The sequence below is a fragment of the Mustela putorius genome, unplaced genomic scaffold (genome assembly GCF_011764305.1).
Source record: "Mustela putorius furo isolate JIRA1106 unplaced genomic scaffold, ASM1176430v1.1 tig00003834_pilon_pilon_pilon, whole genome shotgun sequence".
In the NCBI taxonomy this organism is placed as follows: Eukaryota; Metazoa; Chordata; class Mammalia; order Carnivora; family Mustelidae; genus Mustela; species Mustela putorius.
This window is the reverse complement of record NW_025421987.1, coordinates 36,481,040-36,499,310: the sequence shown is the minus strand read 5'-3', so window position 1 is coordinate 36,499,310 and position 18,271 is coordinate 36,481,040. Positions and strand designations below refer to the sequence as shown.

Sequence of the window (18,271 nt, the reverse complement as noted above, 5' to 3'; positions counted from 1 at the left end):
ATTCTGGAGGACCTGGCAAAAAGAAAACACAAGCAAGTTATAACATTTCTTTTATTTGTAAGTGATGATGGTCCTAAAAATAAAGGCAGTTGCTACCTGTATGAGAGCTTTGGTGTGCGAATCTGATGATATCAGTTTTCCAGGGAACAGTCAGAGGATAAAAGAAATAAAGAAAATCCCATGGAATTCCTTCTCTCTGTTCTCTTATCTTCTGGTCTAAGTTTTCACAAAACAAAAGTTGGCAGGATTACACATTCTATCTTTTTCATATCCTTTCTTTCTTTCTTTGTTTTTAAAAAGATTTTATTTATTTATTGGCAGAGAGAAACACAGCTAGAGAGGGAACACAGCAGAGGGAGTGGGAAAGGAAGAAGCAGGCCCCCTGTGGAGCCAGGGGCCCACTACAGGGCTGGAGCCCAATGTGGGGCTCTGTTCCAGGACCCTGGGATCATGACCTGAGCCAAAGGCAGACACTTAACGACTGAGCCCCAAGAGTGGTCTTTCTTACTTCGTTTTTTTGTTTGTTTGTTTTTTGTTTTTCAAGATAGTCCTGGATCTTCTTTTGAAGGTATTTTATTTATTTTATTTTTCATTTTTTAAAAAAAGATTTTATTTATCTGATACACAGAAAGAGAGATCACAAATAGGCAGAGAGGCAGACAGAGACAGAGGGGGAAGCAGGCTCTCTGCTAAGCAGAGAGCCTGATGCGGGGCTTGATCCCAGGACCCTGAGATCATGCCCTGAGCCGAAGGCAGAGGCTTAACCCACTGAGCCACCCAGGCACCCCTTTTTAAGGTATTTTAATTTGTAAAAGAATGTAACAGGCACTTGGATGGGTTTGCTGGGGACCACACAGTAGTTTAGAGCTAGCCCTTGTGACAAAGACCATTTGCTTCAAGAATTAGTTTGTTACATACTTTCTGAATTAGGAGAACTTCAATTTTATTCCAGTGTAATTTGAACACCTAGCAAATTCTGTTTACAGTTTTTCTCAGTTATTGTTTTTGGTTTTTCTTTTTTCCGCATTTTTGTCTTTTTTTTTCTGAGCATGAGTTATATACGTTCATTATATAAAATCCAAATATTACGGAAATGCATCTGCTATAAGCTTCCCCAAAGACTTTAGTTTAGACCAATGGACTTTTCATTATGTAGCTTAAAACAGTGTAACAATTGTCCGTGTTATGGAGAGAGTACTTTAGAAAATTAGAGTGTAGTCAGGTTTCTCAGAAATTACCACAAGATATGTGAACCCAAAATTTTGTATATTTCTTCTGATCCTTCTTAGTCCCCATTCTGAGTCCGTCCTCTCTTGTAAATTATGATACCACCATTTTTAGTCCAGCATAAAAAATAGCTCCAAGATCATCTCAGAGATCTCACAATACTGTCAGTAGTTGTCCCAAAGAAACTCATTTTGTTTGAATTTAGATTTAGATTTTGGGTCATTAAAAATACCTTTAGCTTACCTTCTAAATGACCACCAAATATACAGACCAAAAAGAAAACATCAGAACTGGAAAAGTTTGGCTTAATATCACTCGTTTTACTAAAGGTTAGTTAAATAATGTTTAAATAAATTATATTTAGTAGTTTTATTGTGCCACTTATGTACAGTAACATCTTAACTATCTGGAATTTAATTAACCGGCAAACTCATCCCCTAAGAACATAGATTGAAACCAAAAATAAAATCAAAATAGATCATACGAACAAGAGCTCTTGTTCCTCAAGTGTAGAAGGACTTCCAGATTTCCCCTCAAAGCCAATTGCTCTTATGTAGCACATAATTTTATTAAGTTTTATATAGCCTATGGTTTTAATAAACTTGGCTATCAGGTTTATGACCATCTTCAAGGTTAGAAGAATCATGGAATATGGGAGAGTTGCTTCTTCTTTCAAGAACATTGGCTACTGTGAGAAGAACTCTGAGCTTAAAGAAAAAGGGAAAAGAACAAGAAAAATTCTACAAATAACAGAAAAATTTCAGTTGAGATTTCGAGTAACAGCTCCTTAAGAGGTCTGTTTTATGCCATAAAAATCACACATCCAAGGGCTTTTCAACCTAATTAACCAATTCTTTGCTCTTCTTTGAGGATTAAATGTCTCTTCTGAGCTCTCTCAGGGGTAAGGTCAGTACTATGGTCCTACTCCAGTCTCCCGTAGGTTAGAGGCGGATTGTCCACATATCTGACCCTCTAACCATCTGACCTCTAACCTCCTTCTAACCAGCACCACCCCTCCTTCACATTTCTTCTCACTTAGAGCCCAGGCTTTCTGGCTATTAGTATGCTATGGTAGAAAGGACACTAACTTTTGAGCCAAACAGGTACAGTTCTGAATCCAGGCTGCCATTCACAAATTCTATAACCTGGGATGAATTACTTAACTTCCATGAATTTCAGTTTAATCATCTGTGAATGGTTTTAATCATCTGTGTATGAGGATGAGGTCTTACTATCATAGAGGTATTGTGAAAATTGAATAGGAACATGCATGCTTAACTATGCGCAGTATATAATAAGTGCCCATTATGCCATTATAAACTAGTTACCCTCACTCTCCTCTGGTAATCCTCAACCACTAAATTTCTGATTATTCCATAATCATGGAAAGCTTTGGCACCTGGCTCATTGGTCTCTTTCTTTCTTAGTGCTTGATATCATTCATTTGATATTACTACCCCATTATTACTTTGCTATTTTCAGTAGCCCATTGTCGGCAGCTGACTTGTGCCTTGGTGTTGGATCTCACTATTTCCTAAGATCTTAAATTTCAAAGTATGTTCTTTCTGTTACTTTCTTCTTTACCTCCACTTTTTCTGTATTTGCTTTCACAAATATAGTCCTATAACTCTAGTCAAGTAACTGCTTAATTGTCTTCCAATATATAAAGTCCACTTTTTTGCTTTTTTCTCCTATCCAGTCTACAACTGCTGATCCAAGACTTCAAACATTCATTCAGTGCTTTCTTCTCTATTGCCCCTTTTCCTTCCATGGTACCCTCTAAAAATTCTTTATCTATGTACAATATAACTTTTCTGTTCACACAGGTCCTTTATCAGTTAGATTTGTTGCAAATATTTTCTCTCAATCTATGTTTTGCTTAATCATTTTCTTAGTGTCTTTTGATGAATAGAAGCTTTTAATTATGAAGTCTGATTACCAGAATTTCTTGTACTTCCTATGTCCTGAGAAATCTTTGCCTATTCCATAGTTAAGAAGAATTTCTCATGTATTTTCATTGGAAGTTTAGCTTTTATACTGAAGTAAAAAAAAAAAAAATCTCCAATTAATCATTGAATATTGTGAGAAGGGAGAAGTTCTGTTTACCTTTTTCATATACTTCTCCAGATTTTTTAGCACCACCTGTTGAAAGACTTTTCTCTCTGTAGATTTTGCAAATCTACATGTCTTGTGAGCAGAGGTACAGATGGCCTTTGTTCTGGATTATTTTTTCAAAAATATATATATAGATATTGAGATCTCTATATATATTTCAAAGATATATATATATATGAACTATATATATCTATATAGATTTATCTATCTATATATATAGCAAATAGTCTTGAAAATCAGAGATAATGTCTCCCTCCAGAATAAAAGGCAGGCTTGTTTATTGTCTACTATAATAAATACAGTAAAGAGGATATCTCCCTCCTAGGCAAAGGTCAGACAGGCTCACTGCCTAACAAAAATATTTGGGTTCCCTAAACTCAGGATTCCTCTCCTGTCCTATACTGTACAGTATGTTCCGTTATCGTCTGATGCGTTTTGTGTCACCCTGTGGGAACTGCTGCTCAGTGAATTGGCACTAATGCTGATAATCTGCCTATAACTATTACCATGAGTAATAAAGTCTTTTATCTCTGATCCTGGCGTGTTATGTGTTCTGCCAGCATCCTTGAAAAGTGAGGCAGGCTATAGGCGCAGCATATGCTGTCTTGGTGAACTTTCTATGTGAATTTGTAAAGAATGTATATTCTTTGTTGGATGTTGGATTTTATAAAAATCAATTAGTTTAAGTAGGTAACTACTATCCAAATCTTCCCTATATTTATTTTCTTTTCACCTAATTGTTCTATCAGCTTCAGGAGAAATTTTAGAATCTAACACTATCTCTAGTTCACGCTTTTCATTTTTGCTTTGTATATTTTGAACCTCTTGTCATAGGTGCGTATGCATTAATGGCTATTATGTCTTTTTAGTAGAGTGATTCATTTTTAAACTATGAAATATCCATCTATACCTGTGGTAATATTTCTTGTCCTGATGTCTATTTTGTTTGCTAATTACATAACCACTTAAACTTAAATTCTCCAATGGCTCCTAATAGCCTTTACAATAAATGTCAAACTCTTAATCTTGGCATTCAAAATTCTTTATTGCCTATGGTCTGTGTCTACCTCTCCATCATTAAATATCTTATAGTTCTGCCACCTGCATGGAGTATAGTGCCCAACCAAACTTCTTTGAGTTTCTAAAATTCCTGTGCTCTTCCCTCTTCTCTAGCTGGCTAACTTCTCTTTATCTTTAGAAATCTCCTGTTTGGAAGAAAGTTCTCCCATCCCTTCTCCCTAAGCACACATCCTGGCTTTGAATTAGATACCCCCTTTCTGATCTCCTGAATACCTGTGGTTATCTATAGCATAGTTATTATAAAGTTGCTCTATTATTTTTAATTCTCTTGTCTATCTCCCACACCATAGTATAATTTCATCAAGAAAAGGAATTCTCCCTTCATCGAGGTGCTCAATAAATTGTTATTGAAAGAATGAATAGAGCATGATCCATTAGTTGTTCACAGAGAGGATCATGGATCATTAAAAAGATTTAAAATTTTATTTCACATATATGCTCTATTTAAGAAGGCATGAACGTATGTAATATGGCTTAAAATGCTTCTGTCCAAAATATTTAACGTTTTTAACATGATGCACATATCCTCAGAAACGCAGAAAACTTGTTATTTAGAGTAGTAGAAGTTACGAAGATTTCCTATGATTTATTGGTAGTTCTATATTTTTAATAACAGCGAAGGCAGCCATTTTTTAAAAATATACAGAATAAAAGAAAACAAGATAACCTCTCAGGCAAAATTACAATATACTGTCTAGATTTCTCCTGAAGACGTCTGTCAAAATTTCTTTTCACCTAAATGCATCTTCTTCAAGGAAGGTAGGTTCCTGACTTTTTGACCAAAGATTAGCAAGTCCTGACCCATTAACTGCTACTTCTGTTGTATAAGTTAATAACAGTCTCCATTTATTATTTGCCATGATTTGGTGCCTTTACTTATATCAACAAATGAAGAAGCGAAGCAAATTGCCTCAGGTAAAACAGCTCAGAGGTGGTAGACCATGTGGGACTACAGCCTGGAAATAAGCACTCTGGAGTACCAGAACCCTTTCTGTTTTCACGCTGTGAACTGTAGTTAATCTAGACACTTTGCTTACTTTTGGTGATAACCGTGGATCGTAAACACAGAACTTAAAGTGACTATGTTGTTAGCTATTTTCCAACAAAACCTTCTTACTGGTGAATAAAATATCCATATATATTTCAGGTATTTTTTATCTGTAACATTTTATTGATAATCATTTTATTGATAATCACTCTTATGGGAAGAGTAAAAATTCTTTGTAATAAAAGTAATGTCTGAACCATAAGAGACTCTTAATCTCACAAAACAAACTGAGGATTGCTGGGGGTAGGAGAGTAGGGAGAGAGTGGCTGAGTTATGGACATTGGGGAAAGTATGTGCTATGGTGAGTGCTGTGAAGTGTGTAAACCTGATGATTCACAGACTGTACCCCTGGGGCTAATAACACATTATATGTTAATAAAAAAATTAAAAATTATAAAAAATAAATTAAAAGTAATGTCTGGCATTTGTAAGGTATTATAAGACATTTATAATAAAAACAAATATAACTCCTTTGAATTGCTTGAAGAAATGTGTAATATTAAGGCAAATCATTAGTGGTTGAAATGTATTTCCCACAAATCCCACCAGTTGTTTTAAACGCAATCTCACAGTAACAGTTTGTTCAGCCAAGATTAACATAAGCCAATATACACATTTGTAGAAAAATTCAACCCAATTACTTTGAGAACACTGACATATTTTAGATTAAAATGCCAAAAACTCAAATTTTCTTAATAATTAGTTTCAAAAATGACATTTTTTAAAGAGAAAAATTGTCCTTAAAAACACCTCCATGCACTTATGTTACATCTATTATACCAGATACTGAGTTGCATAAATGGGCAAAAATAAGAAAAGCAACTCATCTCAACAGTTAATAGCTCATGTTTTTTTCTAGTTGACATATGAGGCAAGTTGCCTTAAAGGTCATTAGCCACGTGTTCTGCAGATAAATCTTACAACTGTTGCTGTTTAACTTGGCAGGTCTGTAAAATATTAGAAATCTGTGATTGAAACCCTGGAAGTTTTTGCAAAGTTCTAAAACTTAAAAAATTGAAACTACGGCAAAGATTGTTCATGTTTTTATTGTCTGAAATCAAATGATAGCAACTCCTGGCTTTTTTATCTTCTCAAATACAGCTCTGAGCATCTCTTTCTTGATTTAGGGAAACATATCTATCCCTGTATACCAATTCAATGGGTTTATGTGATTTTTATTGGGACTTTGGGAGAATGGGGAGAAAGCCATCAGAAATACACCTTTTATATTGTTTTATAGTCAGAAGATTAAGGAAAAAAACAAGAGACTATAAGGCTGAATGAGCAAGTGTTAACAGAACATTTCAATATGAATGCTAGAAGGGGACTAGCTAAAATTTTTATAATTTCAGATGCTGTCTGCATGGAAAATTTAAACTACATTATTACAGCAAATCAAGTAGAGAATTTTAGGATTATGTGTGCTGATTAGTAGAAGAAGGAAATTTAGGAATAGATCAATAGAGCAAATAAACTTTAACCATCAATATGAAAGTTGTATTGGAACTTGGAATTCTTATTTCATGATGACTTGGTTTAATCTTTCAGACATGTAGTTCTTGAGTTCTCTCTGCCTGGGACACAATCTCCCTTATTCTTAAATACCCAGAAGAAGAGTATTCTTTTGATGAAGATCAAGGTCACATATCACTCAGTCCTTCATGATCACACTACTTCTTATCTTACCATTAATTTTTACTGCCTTGTGGCTATTCCTGAACTATTAATTCAAAATGCAGTTGGATTCTTAAAAATTTCAGGGCAGAAACCAAATCCTTTACTGCCTGATAAACTCCCATATGACTAGTATTGTTTACGCACTTTGAAATTCACAGAAACCTGTCAGGTAAACATGAGTGATTGAACAAATGTGTTCATCTCTCTGCTCTCTCCCAAATTTCCAGTCAATTACAGGAAGGAATAAAAAAAGATACTGATTTATACAATACAAGATAATAAGAATGGGAGAGAAGACAGCAGTGGACTAGAAAGATAAAAATTGGGGAAATGTAGCATGTGGATGGAAGAAACACTTAATAGTATAGGGGAGGATGAATCTTAAAAGGAAGCAGAGGGAGGTAACAAAGTGTAAACCTATTCATTTGTCAAACTGTAGAAAGGCTCACACATTAGAGATAGCAGTTAATCACAAGGAGGGTATTATGGTCTGAAGATCTATCTGTGTCCCCATTCCCCAGATTCATCTGTTGAAATCCTATCCCCCAAGGGCATGGTATTAAGAGGTAGGGTCTTTGGTAGGTGATCAGGTCATGAGGGTGAAACCCTAATGAATGGGTTTTCTGCCCTTATGAAAAAGGTCCTAGACAGTTCCCCTGTCTCTTCCACCATGTGAGGATACAATGAGAGGCCCAAGGCCTCCAACCTGGAAGATGGCTCTCACCAGAATCTCACCTGCCTCCAGAATTCATGCTGGTACCCAGCCTCCAGAACTATGAGCAATACATTTCTGCTGTTTATAAGTCACCCAATGTATGGTATTTTGTTATACAACCTGAATGAGGAGGGGTAAGATGGAGACTAAAAACGAATGAATTCATTAAAGATACAAATTAGGATTAGACAGTTATCTAGGTACCTGTCCTGACCCCATGCAGCATGTACCCCGCCTTATGCCACCTCTAGAGGAAATTAAAAATTTGGCTTCAGAAGAAATTTAACCCCAAGGACTCTAGACTTGTGGATGTCAGGCAAAGATTGATGTGGGTAAACTAGCTAACTCAAAGCAGAACAGATTAAGTGAAAGTGTGTACCATGAATGATGAGAACATCCTCCCCCACAAACATCCCCTGCTCAAATCCCAGAAAATCGGCAGTCACCTTCTCCTTGAGGCAAGAATTGTTAGGATCTTTCTGTGGGGAAATTGAAGAGCCATGGAGAAAATACCTATTCCTATTAACATTTGTGTACGACCTAGTAAAAAACCTAGCTAGCCACCCAAACCCCACAGTGAAATGTATGCTCTCAAAAAGCTTTGCCCTCTCATGAAGTTTTGAATAATCCTTAAAGTACATTACCTTAACATATGAATGAGCCATCAAGGATCACTTGCCAGTTGGGGAATTCCTCCAACAAACAGAAAAAAAGAACTTGACAAAAAATAGAAGCAACCCAGAAATCAGACAAAAACTCTCAAAAACACCCTTAGAGAGACAAAATGATGCTATTATCATAAAATAAGAACTAGATGCTTAAATAAAGAAAAGACTGGACATTAAGAATAAAATCTTAGAAAATAAAGACTTGGTATCTGAAAAAATATCACTATACTGATTAGAGATAAAATCAAGGAAAAATCTCAGATAAAATCAAGGAAAAAAACCACTATACTGATTAGAGATAAAATCAAGGAAAAATCTCAGATAAAATCTCAGAAAAAAAATCTAATAAAAGGTTAAAAGAAAGGACAAGAAAAATGAAGGATTGATCCACTAGTTTTAATGTTTAAATAAAAGATGATCCAGAAGGATAGTATAGAGAAAAATGGGAAGAAAATTTCATAACAAAATAATGCAAGACAATTTCCATTAATGAAAACTATGAATGTCCAGATTGAAAGTGACATTTGAAGGGTCCCTGGGTAGCTCAGTCGGTTGAGCATCTGCCTCTTGATTTCAGCTCAGGTCATGATCTCAGGGTTATGAGACTGAGCCCCACATTGGGCTCTGTGCTGAGCGTGGAGCCTGCCTGGGATTCTTTCTCCCCTCCTCCCATCCATTCATGTTCACTCTCTCTCTCTTTTTCTAAAAAAAAAAAAAAAACCCAAGCAACTCAAAACACCCCCAAATCCCCTCCAAACCCAAGCCGAGGTGGGTGGGTGGAGGAGAGAAAGCGCCTTTTAGGAGACTAATATAGTTAATTAAAAGAAAGAAAAGAAAGTAACAAGTAAGATAGATCCAAACCAAGGTACGGCCTCATGAAATTCAGACCACAAGAATAACGAGAAAATTCTATAGTTCTCCACAAAAGAAAACAAACAGGTAACATACAAATTATTACGGCTAAGAATAGCATCAGATCTTTCAACAGCTATCCGAAGGAGAAATAACTTAAAAACTGTGATGAAAATGATTTTCAACCTTCATACTCTATCCACAAATTATAAAGAACTTGAGAGAATAATACATTGTCACTTTCAAATAAGTAAGGTTTAAAAGTTTCTTTCCCGTTCTCTAATTTTTAGGTAGTGACTCTAAAATTAGTTAATTCAAGAAAAAGAGTGGAAAACATGGGATCTGGAAATAGTAGATCTAACACTAGAGAAAACTGAAAGCAGTTCCCCAGATGATGGCCAACCCAAGTGCCAGGATGAGAGGTGTGCTGCCCGCCGGGAGGGCCAGTTAAGCAGGGTCAGAGTGAAGTCAGGTAAAGCAAAGACCAAGAGGTATCTTGAAAAAGAGGTCCAAGTACGTAAAAAGTGAAACAAGAGCTGTTGGAAGCTGTGAGAAAAATTAGCAGTGGATAATAAAGAAAACTTAAAATCACTATAGAAAAAAGAATTCTAATTGCAGGGGAAATGGAATTTGTTTTTTTGTTTGTTTTTACAGAATATTTCAAAGAAGATGGGGCCATCTGGACTGATCTTTGAGATCACAGTAGTCGGTACTATGGAAGCCTCCAGTTTCCACTCTAGGCAAATTTCAGGGTGAAGAGAAAGTGGGTGCCCTCATTTTTCCACCCATCCTTTAGGGCACTGGAGACCTTCTTCTAAATATTCTCTGTAAAGGCGGCACTGACGATACCAGGTGCCAAGACTGAGGATCCCTATTGGGAGGAATCCTTTTATACTGGTCCTCCAATTCCCCAGGGGAAGTCTTTTCTCCTAACACTTCCGTTATTCTCTACCCACCTTTCTCATTGGCTCCTCCCCCAGCAAGGAGAAAGGACTTCATTTTATTGGTGGATCTGAGGGAGGGGAGGAACTGGGCATGCCTGGCTCTGCTCCTTCCGTTCATCTTGAGCGTGCCCCCTCCAGAGGCTGAGCGGAAGGAGGCCTGCTCCTCTGTGCTGTACCAGGTAGAGTTTCTTTCACTGGGAAGGCTCTTGAGTGGGGGAGGTCTGGTTATCCAGTGCTGCCAGTCAGGCTGCCAAATCCTGCAGTTCATAGTTAGGGAGTCCATTGTTGCCCCGTATCTTCGCTTAGTCTTTGGGTAGTACTAAAGGTGAGGCTTTGGTTCCTCCATTAGCCAGCCATCTTGTCCTTAGTTGTTATGTATCGGGTTGAACCTAATTCACCGTTAACTCTATCAGGTATCTGGCTGTCATTCCTTCGGTGTTTTCAGTTCTGCAGGATTGTGTGTGGTCAGCTTCGTGGCAGTATATAAATACCATTTATGCTAATTATAAACTTAATAACCTTGTATCAAATTCTTCTTTGCACTACTGGTGTAATAAGTCAATTACATAATGAGAAAATGAAGAGATTAAGTTAAACTTCCTTGATTTGTTAGTTATCCACATTGAAAATATGTTATCAACTGAAGTATAGAATGGTTTGTTTCTCTCCTGAGAAAACATGAAAGTTAGGAATATGAGGATTCAGTGAAGTGAAAGTTTGACAGAAATCATGTATACGTTCCTATTATATCCCAAGAGAATGAGTTCAACTCACATTAGGAATTGACTTCTATAACCAATGTGCTTTGTCACATAAAATTATCGAGTTTTTTCTAAGTGCCAGGCAATGTTTTAATGTTAGGGATACAGTAATCAACAAAACAAGCAAAAATCTGTACCCTTTTGGAGACTTTATTTCTTTTTTCCTTTCTCTTCTTTATTGAGGTATAATTTCCCAGTGAAATACTTTCTCATGGACAAGGCAGATGATGAACCATAAATAGGTCAAATACAGAGTATGTTAGAAGGCAATGAGTGTGATGGAGAACAAATAAATAGGAAAAGTTGAGTATGGAGAGTTGAGATCGCATATTAGAAATGTAGCTTTAAAATAGCACATCATTTTAGTAAGGACCTGGAGGCGAGTGAGGCAACAAATTATATTATCATCATCATCTAACATGCTATGCATGTTACTAAGGGAGTGAGTGAGAGAAGAGGCCAAAGATCTCAGCCTTTGGACGCTCCAACGGCAAGTATTGGAGATAAAGTGAAGGGAGCTGAAGAAGAAACAGCAAAGCAGTTTGCAGGAAATGTGGAAACAGCCTTGAGAGGCCTATTACTATCTGAGCATAAACAAATAGAGGAAGGCTCAGGAAGACTTGATGAAGGTGTTAACTCCGCTTGACATTAGAGAATAAGCAGCATGTTGATGAGCAGAGTATTTTAGATAGTTAAACATGAACACCAAGGCAGTGACAGAGGCATGTGAAAAAACAAAACAAAACAAAACAAAACAAAAACAGATTTGGAGATTGCTGAGTATTTATTTGAGTGTTCCTGGAAAGAGGGTTGGTTGGGATAGGAGCTGGATTAGGGGCAAGGTTTGCTGGGGGTGGAGAGCTGAAAGATGAAAATTGGAAGTCTTTAAAGACTTGGGTATGCCATGATTCCTAATCAGGTAAGTGAACTTTATAATGGAGACATCAAAGCCAAGATAAAGCCATTTTAGGGGGCGCCTGGGTGGCTCAGTGGGTTAAGCCGCTGCCTTCGGCTCAGGTCATGATCTCAGGGTCCTGGGATGGAGTCCCGCATCGGGCTCTCTGCTCAGCAGGGAGCCTGCTTCCTCCTCTCTCTCTCTCTGCCTGCCTCTCCAACTACTTGTGATTTCTCTCTGTCAAATAAATAAATAAAATCTTTAAAAAAAAAAAAGATAAAGCCATTTTAGTAATATTACTCTGATGACCTTGTAGTTTTGAATGGGGTAGGGCTGGAGGTAAGAAATTATCTTTGTGCATGACTATATCCAGATTTGTTGTGGTTTGGCATAGGCATTTGAACTTCTCATACTTTGACCTCTGGTAATTCCTCTCCTCAGTTTGTCATAATCCCATTCACCCTTTAAGTCCTAGTTTGAGTTCATGTGTTGTGTGTGGCTTTTAAAATAGTTTGTTGATTCCAATTCCTGCTGATCTCTCCTAAGATTTATTGCATTGAAAAGAAAACTTAAAAAAAAAATTTTCACTATGGCTGCACTTTTTTCTTTGTGGTTATTAAAGAATTGTAAAGCCAGAGGACATGTATTTTAATTCCTTTATGTTGTTTTCCAATGTACTGTCTGTGTGCTTGGTGCTCTATTTTATTATTGATTTATTCTCATGATGATATTTATGAAATCAGGTCACCATCACCTGCTCACTAGAACTCTTTCTTGAGCTCTATACCGCATACATAACACTGTTCAAGTCCTTTAAGTATCCTCAGCCTATGCTCATAGTTTTGTCTCTTGTCACTCTGTACCATCTCCATGTCTTAATTAGTGAGGTTCTGAAAAGATAGACCTTCAGCCAGATTTGTCATGATCCCATCACCCAAGCTGTCACCTCTTCCTTTGACTCTTAACTATCTGAGATACTTGGATCTTCTTCCTTTTTAAAAAACAATTTAATCGATATATAATAACCATATTATAAAATGTATCATTTTAAAGTGTGCAGTTCGGTGAGGTTGAGTATATTCAGAGTTGTGCAACCATATGATATCTATTCATGGAATACTTTTATTGCACTAATAGAAACCCTGTTTTGTTAGTTGTTGTGCACTACTTCCCCTTCTAGTTCCTGATGGTTATTAGTTTACTTTCTGTCTCTATGGTTTGGCTAATCTGGACATTTCATTTAAATGGAATAACACAATATGTGGTCTTTTCTGTGTGGCTTCCTTATCATAGCATCTTTTAAAGATTTATTCATGTTGCAGTATTTAGTAGTTCTTTTAATGGCTGAATAGTATTCCATTGTATGGATATACCATATTTGTTTGTACAAATACCATGTGATAATTATCACATGATAAACATTTGAATTATTTCTACTTTTTGATGATTTTGAATAATGCTTTTTGTTGACATTTGTGTACAAGTTATTGCATGAACATATGTTATGATTTTTCTTGGATGTGTAACTGAGAGTGGAATTGCTGTGTCCTATGACAACTGTATCATTAACCTTTTGAGGAACAGCTCTCCAAAGTGGCTCTACCATTTTATAATTCTACCAGCAATGTATGAGGGTTTCAATTTTTCCATATTCTTTTTTTTTTTTAAGATTTTATTTATTTATTTGACAGAAAGAAACATAGCTAGAGAGGGAACACAAGCAGGGGTAGTGGGAGAGGGAGAAGCAGGCTTCCCACAGAGCAGGGAGCCTGATGTGGGACTAGATCCCAAGACCCCAGGATCATGACTTGAGCCAAAGGCAGACACTTAACAGCTGAGCTACCCAGATGCCTCGATTTTTCCATATTCTTGGTAACACTTGTTATCATCTTTTTTTTTTTTTTTTTGACTCATTTTAGTGGATACAAAGTGGTATTGTTGCAGGTTTGATTTGACATTCCCTGATGGTTACCATGATATTGAACATCTTGAGCATCTTCTCATGTGTTTATTGGCCATATATATATATATATATATGTTTCTTCAAGGCATCAGTTCCTTTACCTATTTTTCAGTTGAGGTATTTGTATCTTCATTATTGAGTTAAGATTTTTTTGTATTTTGAATACAAATCCCTTATTAAATATAATAAATCTATAAATATTTCTATAATAATCTATAAATCTATAAATATTTCCTCTCATTTTTGGGTCCAGTTACCACTTTTTTGATGTTGTTAATTGAAACATAAGAGTTTTTAATTTTGATGAAGCTCAATTTATTTTTCCCTTGTTGTTTCTGTTTTTGTTGTCAGTATTTAAGAAACTCTTCCTTACCCAAGATCACAAAAATTTATCCCCATTTCCTTCCAAGAGTCTTACAGTTTCAGCTCTTACATTTAAGTCTGTGCTCTATTTTGAGTTCATTTTTGTATATGGTGTGAGTTAGGGATCCAAATTGATTTCCTCAATGTAGATATCCAGCTGTCATAGTACCATGTTTTGAAAAGATTGTTCTTTGCACCCATTACAGTGTCTAGCACGCTTTTGTAAAAATCAATTGATCAAAAGTGTGTGGTTTTTTTTTTTTTTAGATGCATGTCTTTAAGCCAGTATGACACAGTTTTGATCCCTATAGCTTAGTGAAATATGGGACCTCCAACTTTGTTTTTCTCTAAGATAATTTTGGCTGTTTCAGGTCCTTTGAATTTCTATATAAAAATATAAGATCAACCTGTCAATTTTTACAAAAAAAGCCAGGTAGGATTTGATTAGGGATTACATTGAATCTGTAGGTTGATTAGGGAAGTATTATTATCTCACTAATAATTGTCTTTCAATCCCTGAAAAATGAGATGTTTTTCCACCTTGGTAGATTTTTTTAAAAAAAATTTCTTTCAGTACTACTTTATAGTTTTCAGGTACATGTATTTAATTTCTTTTGTTATATATATTGTTATTTGTGTGTGTTCATGTGATGCTATTGTCATTGGAATTGTTTTCTTAATTTTGTTTTTAAACTGTTCATTGCTAATGGGTAGAACTCAAGTGATCTTTTACTTTTAATCTTGTTTTCTCCAAGTTTGCTCAACTTGTTTTATTCTAATTTATTGTGGATTCTTTATGATAGTCTATATACAAGATCATATGAATATGATTTTCAAAACAAGGATAGTTTTGCTGCTTCTATCCAAGTCTGAGAGTCCTTTATTTGTTTTATTTGTCTGTTTGTCCTGAATAAAACTTTCAATGTTGAATATAACTTGTGAGAGCAGATATCTTTGTACTGTTCCTTACTTTAGGGGGATAACATTCAGCTTTTCACTACTAAATATGATGTTACCTATGGGTTTCCTGTAGGTGTCCTTCAAAAGGTTTAAGAGGTTTCATGTATTCTGTTTTGTTTAGTGTTTTTTCTTAGGAAAGTGGTTGGGTTTTATCAAAATTTTTCCTCTGTTTATTGAGATAATCATGTGGTTTTGTTCTTCATTTTATTAATTAATCTCATGCCATTTGTATGTTAAACTGACTTTGCATTCCTGGAATAAATACTGCTTTCCATGTGGTGTGATTTTTTTTTTTTTAAATATTGCTGTATTCATTTGCTAGTATTTTATTGAAGATTTTTGCATCTGTATTCATCAACAATATTGGTCTGTAGTTTTCCTTAACTGACATCTTCATCTAGTTTTGACATTTATATATATGTATATGTATATATATACATATATATATATATATTTGGGAGGAGCATGAAATCAGCATTTACTTGTTTACTTATTTATTATATTGTTTATTATATTCTGTTACCCAGCATATAGTACATCATAAGTTTTTGATATAGCATTCAGTGATTCATTAGTTGCGTATAACACCCAGTGCTCATTACAACCTTGATATCTTAGTTTTGATTTTATAAAATGAGTTATTTTGGGGGGAGAAGTTTTCTCATATTTTATATTTTTTGAAAGCTTTGTAAGAATTGGCATTAATTTTTCTTTAATTGTTGGATAGAATTTATCACTGAAGTTATCTAACTAGGTGTGGGCTTTTTGGTTCCAGGTATACAGCACAAGAATTAGATATTTGTATAAACTGTGACATGATCACAGTAAGACTAGTAACCATCTGTCTCCTTACAAAGTTTCACATTTTTTTTTCTTGTGATGAGAAATTTTAATATTAATTCTCTTAGCAACTTTAAAATACTTGAATCAATATTATTGCCTATAATCACCATGCTATACATTGTATTCCCATGGCTTATTTATTTTATAATTGAACTTTTGTACCTCTTGACCCCCTTTACCAAATTTTGCTCACTCTTTAATTACCCTTCTCTCTGGTAACCACCAATCCGGTCTTTGTATCTATTAGTTCTGTTTTGTTTTGTTTGTTTATTTTGTTTTTTAGATTCCACTTATGAGTAAAATCATAGGTCTTAGCATGTATATAGTACTATTCAATGTCTTTGTTTGTTATATGTCTACTCAGAGTTTTGTTTCTCCTTGAATCAGTTTTTATGGGTTGTATCTTTCTAGGAATTTAATTTCTCTAAGTTATTTTTTTGGTTGACAGACTATTTTCATGTAATTTTCTTCTAAGACTTTTATTTTTGACAAATATCCAGGTGATATGGATATTTCCTCACTGCAGAAATTTTGAATTATATCTTATAAAGATAAGCTCTGTGAATGGGATTCTTCCAGGGAGCTGACAAATAAATCTAATATATGAACAGTGTTCTGGGGTGAGGCTTTTTTGGCAACTCCAGACTCATTTTGTTCCCTCCAGGGGCTGTTATTCTGCTGGTTTTCGTAGGTTCTAAGACTACTCACTAGTTTAAAGACCTATCATGGGAGAGAAGAATAGGAATAACACAAATTCAAATGTCACAAAATTTACTGTTCTTGAGATTTAGTCATTTTTCTTGAAGTAACATTGCTCAGATTGTTGAAAGCCTTTGGTTATTTACATAGTTACAAAAAAGTTGATATTTACAATTTTTGCCCATGTTCCCACTTTTTCAGAGGTGCTTTTGTGGAGGAGTAAATTTTCAGAGGTACTTACTCTCCCATTCTCCCATGCTAGAAGTGCTTCACTTGGCTGTTCTTTTTAATCACCACTTTTGCACAGAGCCAGAAAGAAGTCCAAGCAAAGACTTAATCAGCTAAATGTATGTGAGCCATAGACACCAATAAGAGAAGACCTTATATTTTGGTCTTCTGCACCAAAAACACTTTTCATGAGCACTGAAAATTGTTTACAAAAAATTAAAGTTTTCCACGTGTCAAGTTTTGTGCCATGGTGAACAAAATACAGTTTTGGCTTTTTTTTTTTTTTTTTTTTTTTTAAGTGGCCAAAGGATAAAGTAACTTTGGATAAGGAAGATGATACCAGGCTAACAATTTAGAACTTGAAGACATAAGGAAGAAGTGGAAGATTCCAAACAGAAAGCTATAATAGGGTTTGATAAAGGGTGTGATGTCTATCATGATCATGATGTAATATAGCATTGTAGAAGCCAGAAGAATCAAAGTAGCACATTGCCATTTGATGTAATTGGTTTTATGCTAATCAGAGGTCTTTTGAGGTAATGTGAAGGGAATATATTTTTTCTATCTTGTTTTTCTAACCATAGATAAGGAAAAATTTTGAATTTAAAAGATGAAGATATGATGGTGAAATGCAAAACATTGGCTCTACTATTATCACCTGGAGTTAGTCAACCCATTTGAATTCAGATATGTCTCAGATATGTGACCTCCTCATTTTAACACTTTAATAAACCGATTCACAAACGTGAGAAAAGGTTGTTGTTTTTTCTTTTTTAAGGAAAAGATGAATTAAACCACTAATAAAAGAATCCTGGGCGTCCCTGGGTGGTTCAGTGGGTTAAGCCTCTACCTTCTGCTCAAGTCATGATCTCAGGGTCATGGAATTGAGCCCCGCATCGTGCTCTCTGCTCAGTGGGGAGCCTGCATCCTCCTCTCTCTCTCTGCCTGCCTCTCTGCCTACTTGTGATCTCTGTCTGTCAAATAAATAAATAAAATCTTTAAAAAAAAAAAAAAAGAATCCTGTCCAGAGAACAGTCCATTTCTGTGCTTTTCCAAAATGTGAAATACTGAATTAAAGACGTTACTTTCTTTCCTGTGGTATGACTCACCTATGGAATTTAAAATGTTTGCAAGCATTAATGGAGAGAACTATTTATTTTTAATTTTAATTTTGCTCCTGTTTCCATACTGCAAAGCAATTCTGGAGAGAATCACATAACCGTGTTGGCTGGT

At 35.4% G+C, this 18,271-nt stretch overlaps 1 protein-coding gene across 1 annotated transcript in view; it reads left to right on the top strand.

The window, feature by feature from the left end:
* The first annotated feature begins 10,394 nt into the window (after positions 1–10,394).
* LOC101683805 overlaps positions 10,395–18,271 on the top strand; it is a 60,815-nt gene continuing 52,938 nt past the window's right edge. The window contains exon 1 of the mRNA XM_004761475.2: positions 10,395–10,505. The gene's annotated coding sequence lies outside the window, so the exon portion shown is untranslated. The remainder of the gene's footprint in view (positions 10,506–18,271) is intronic.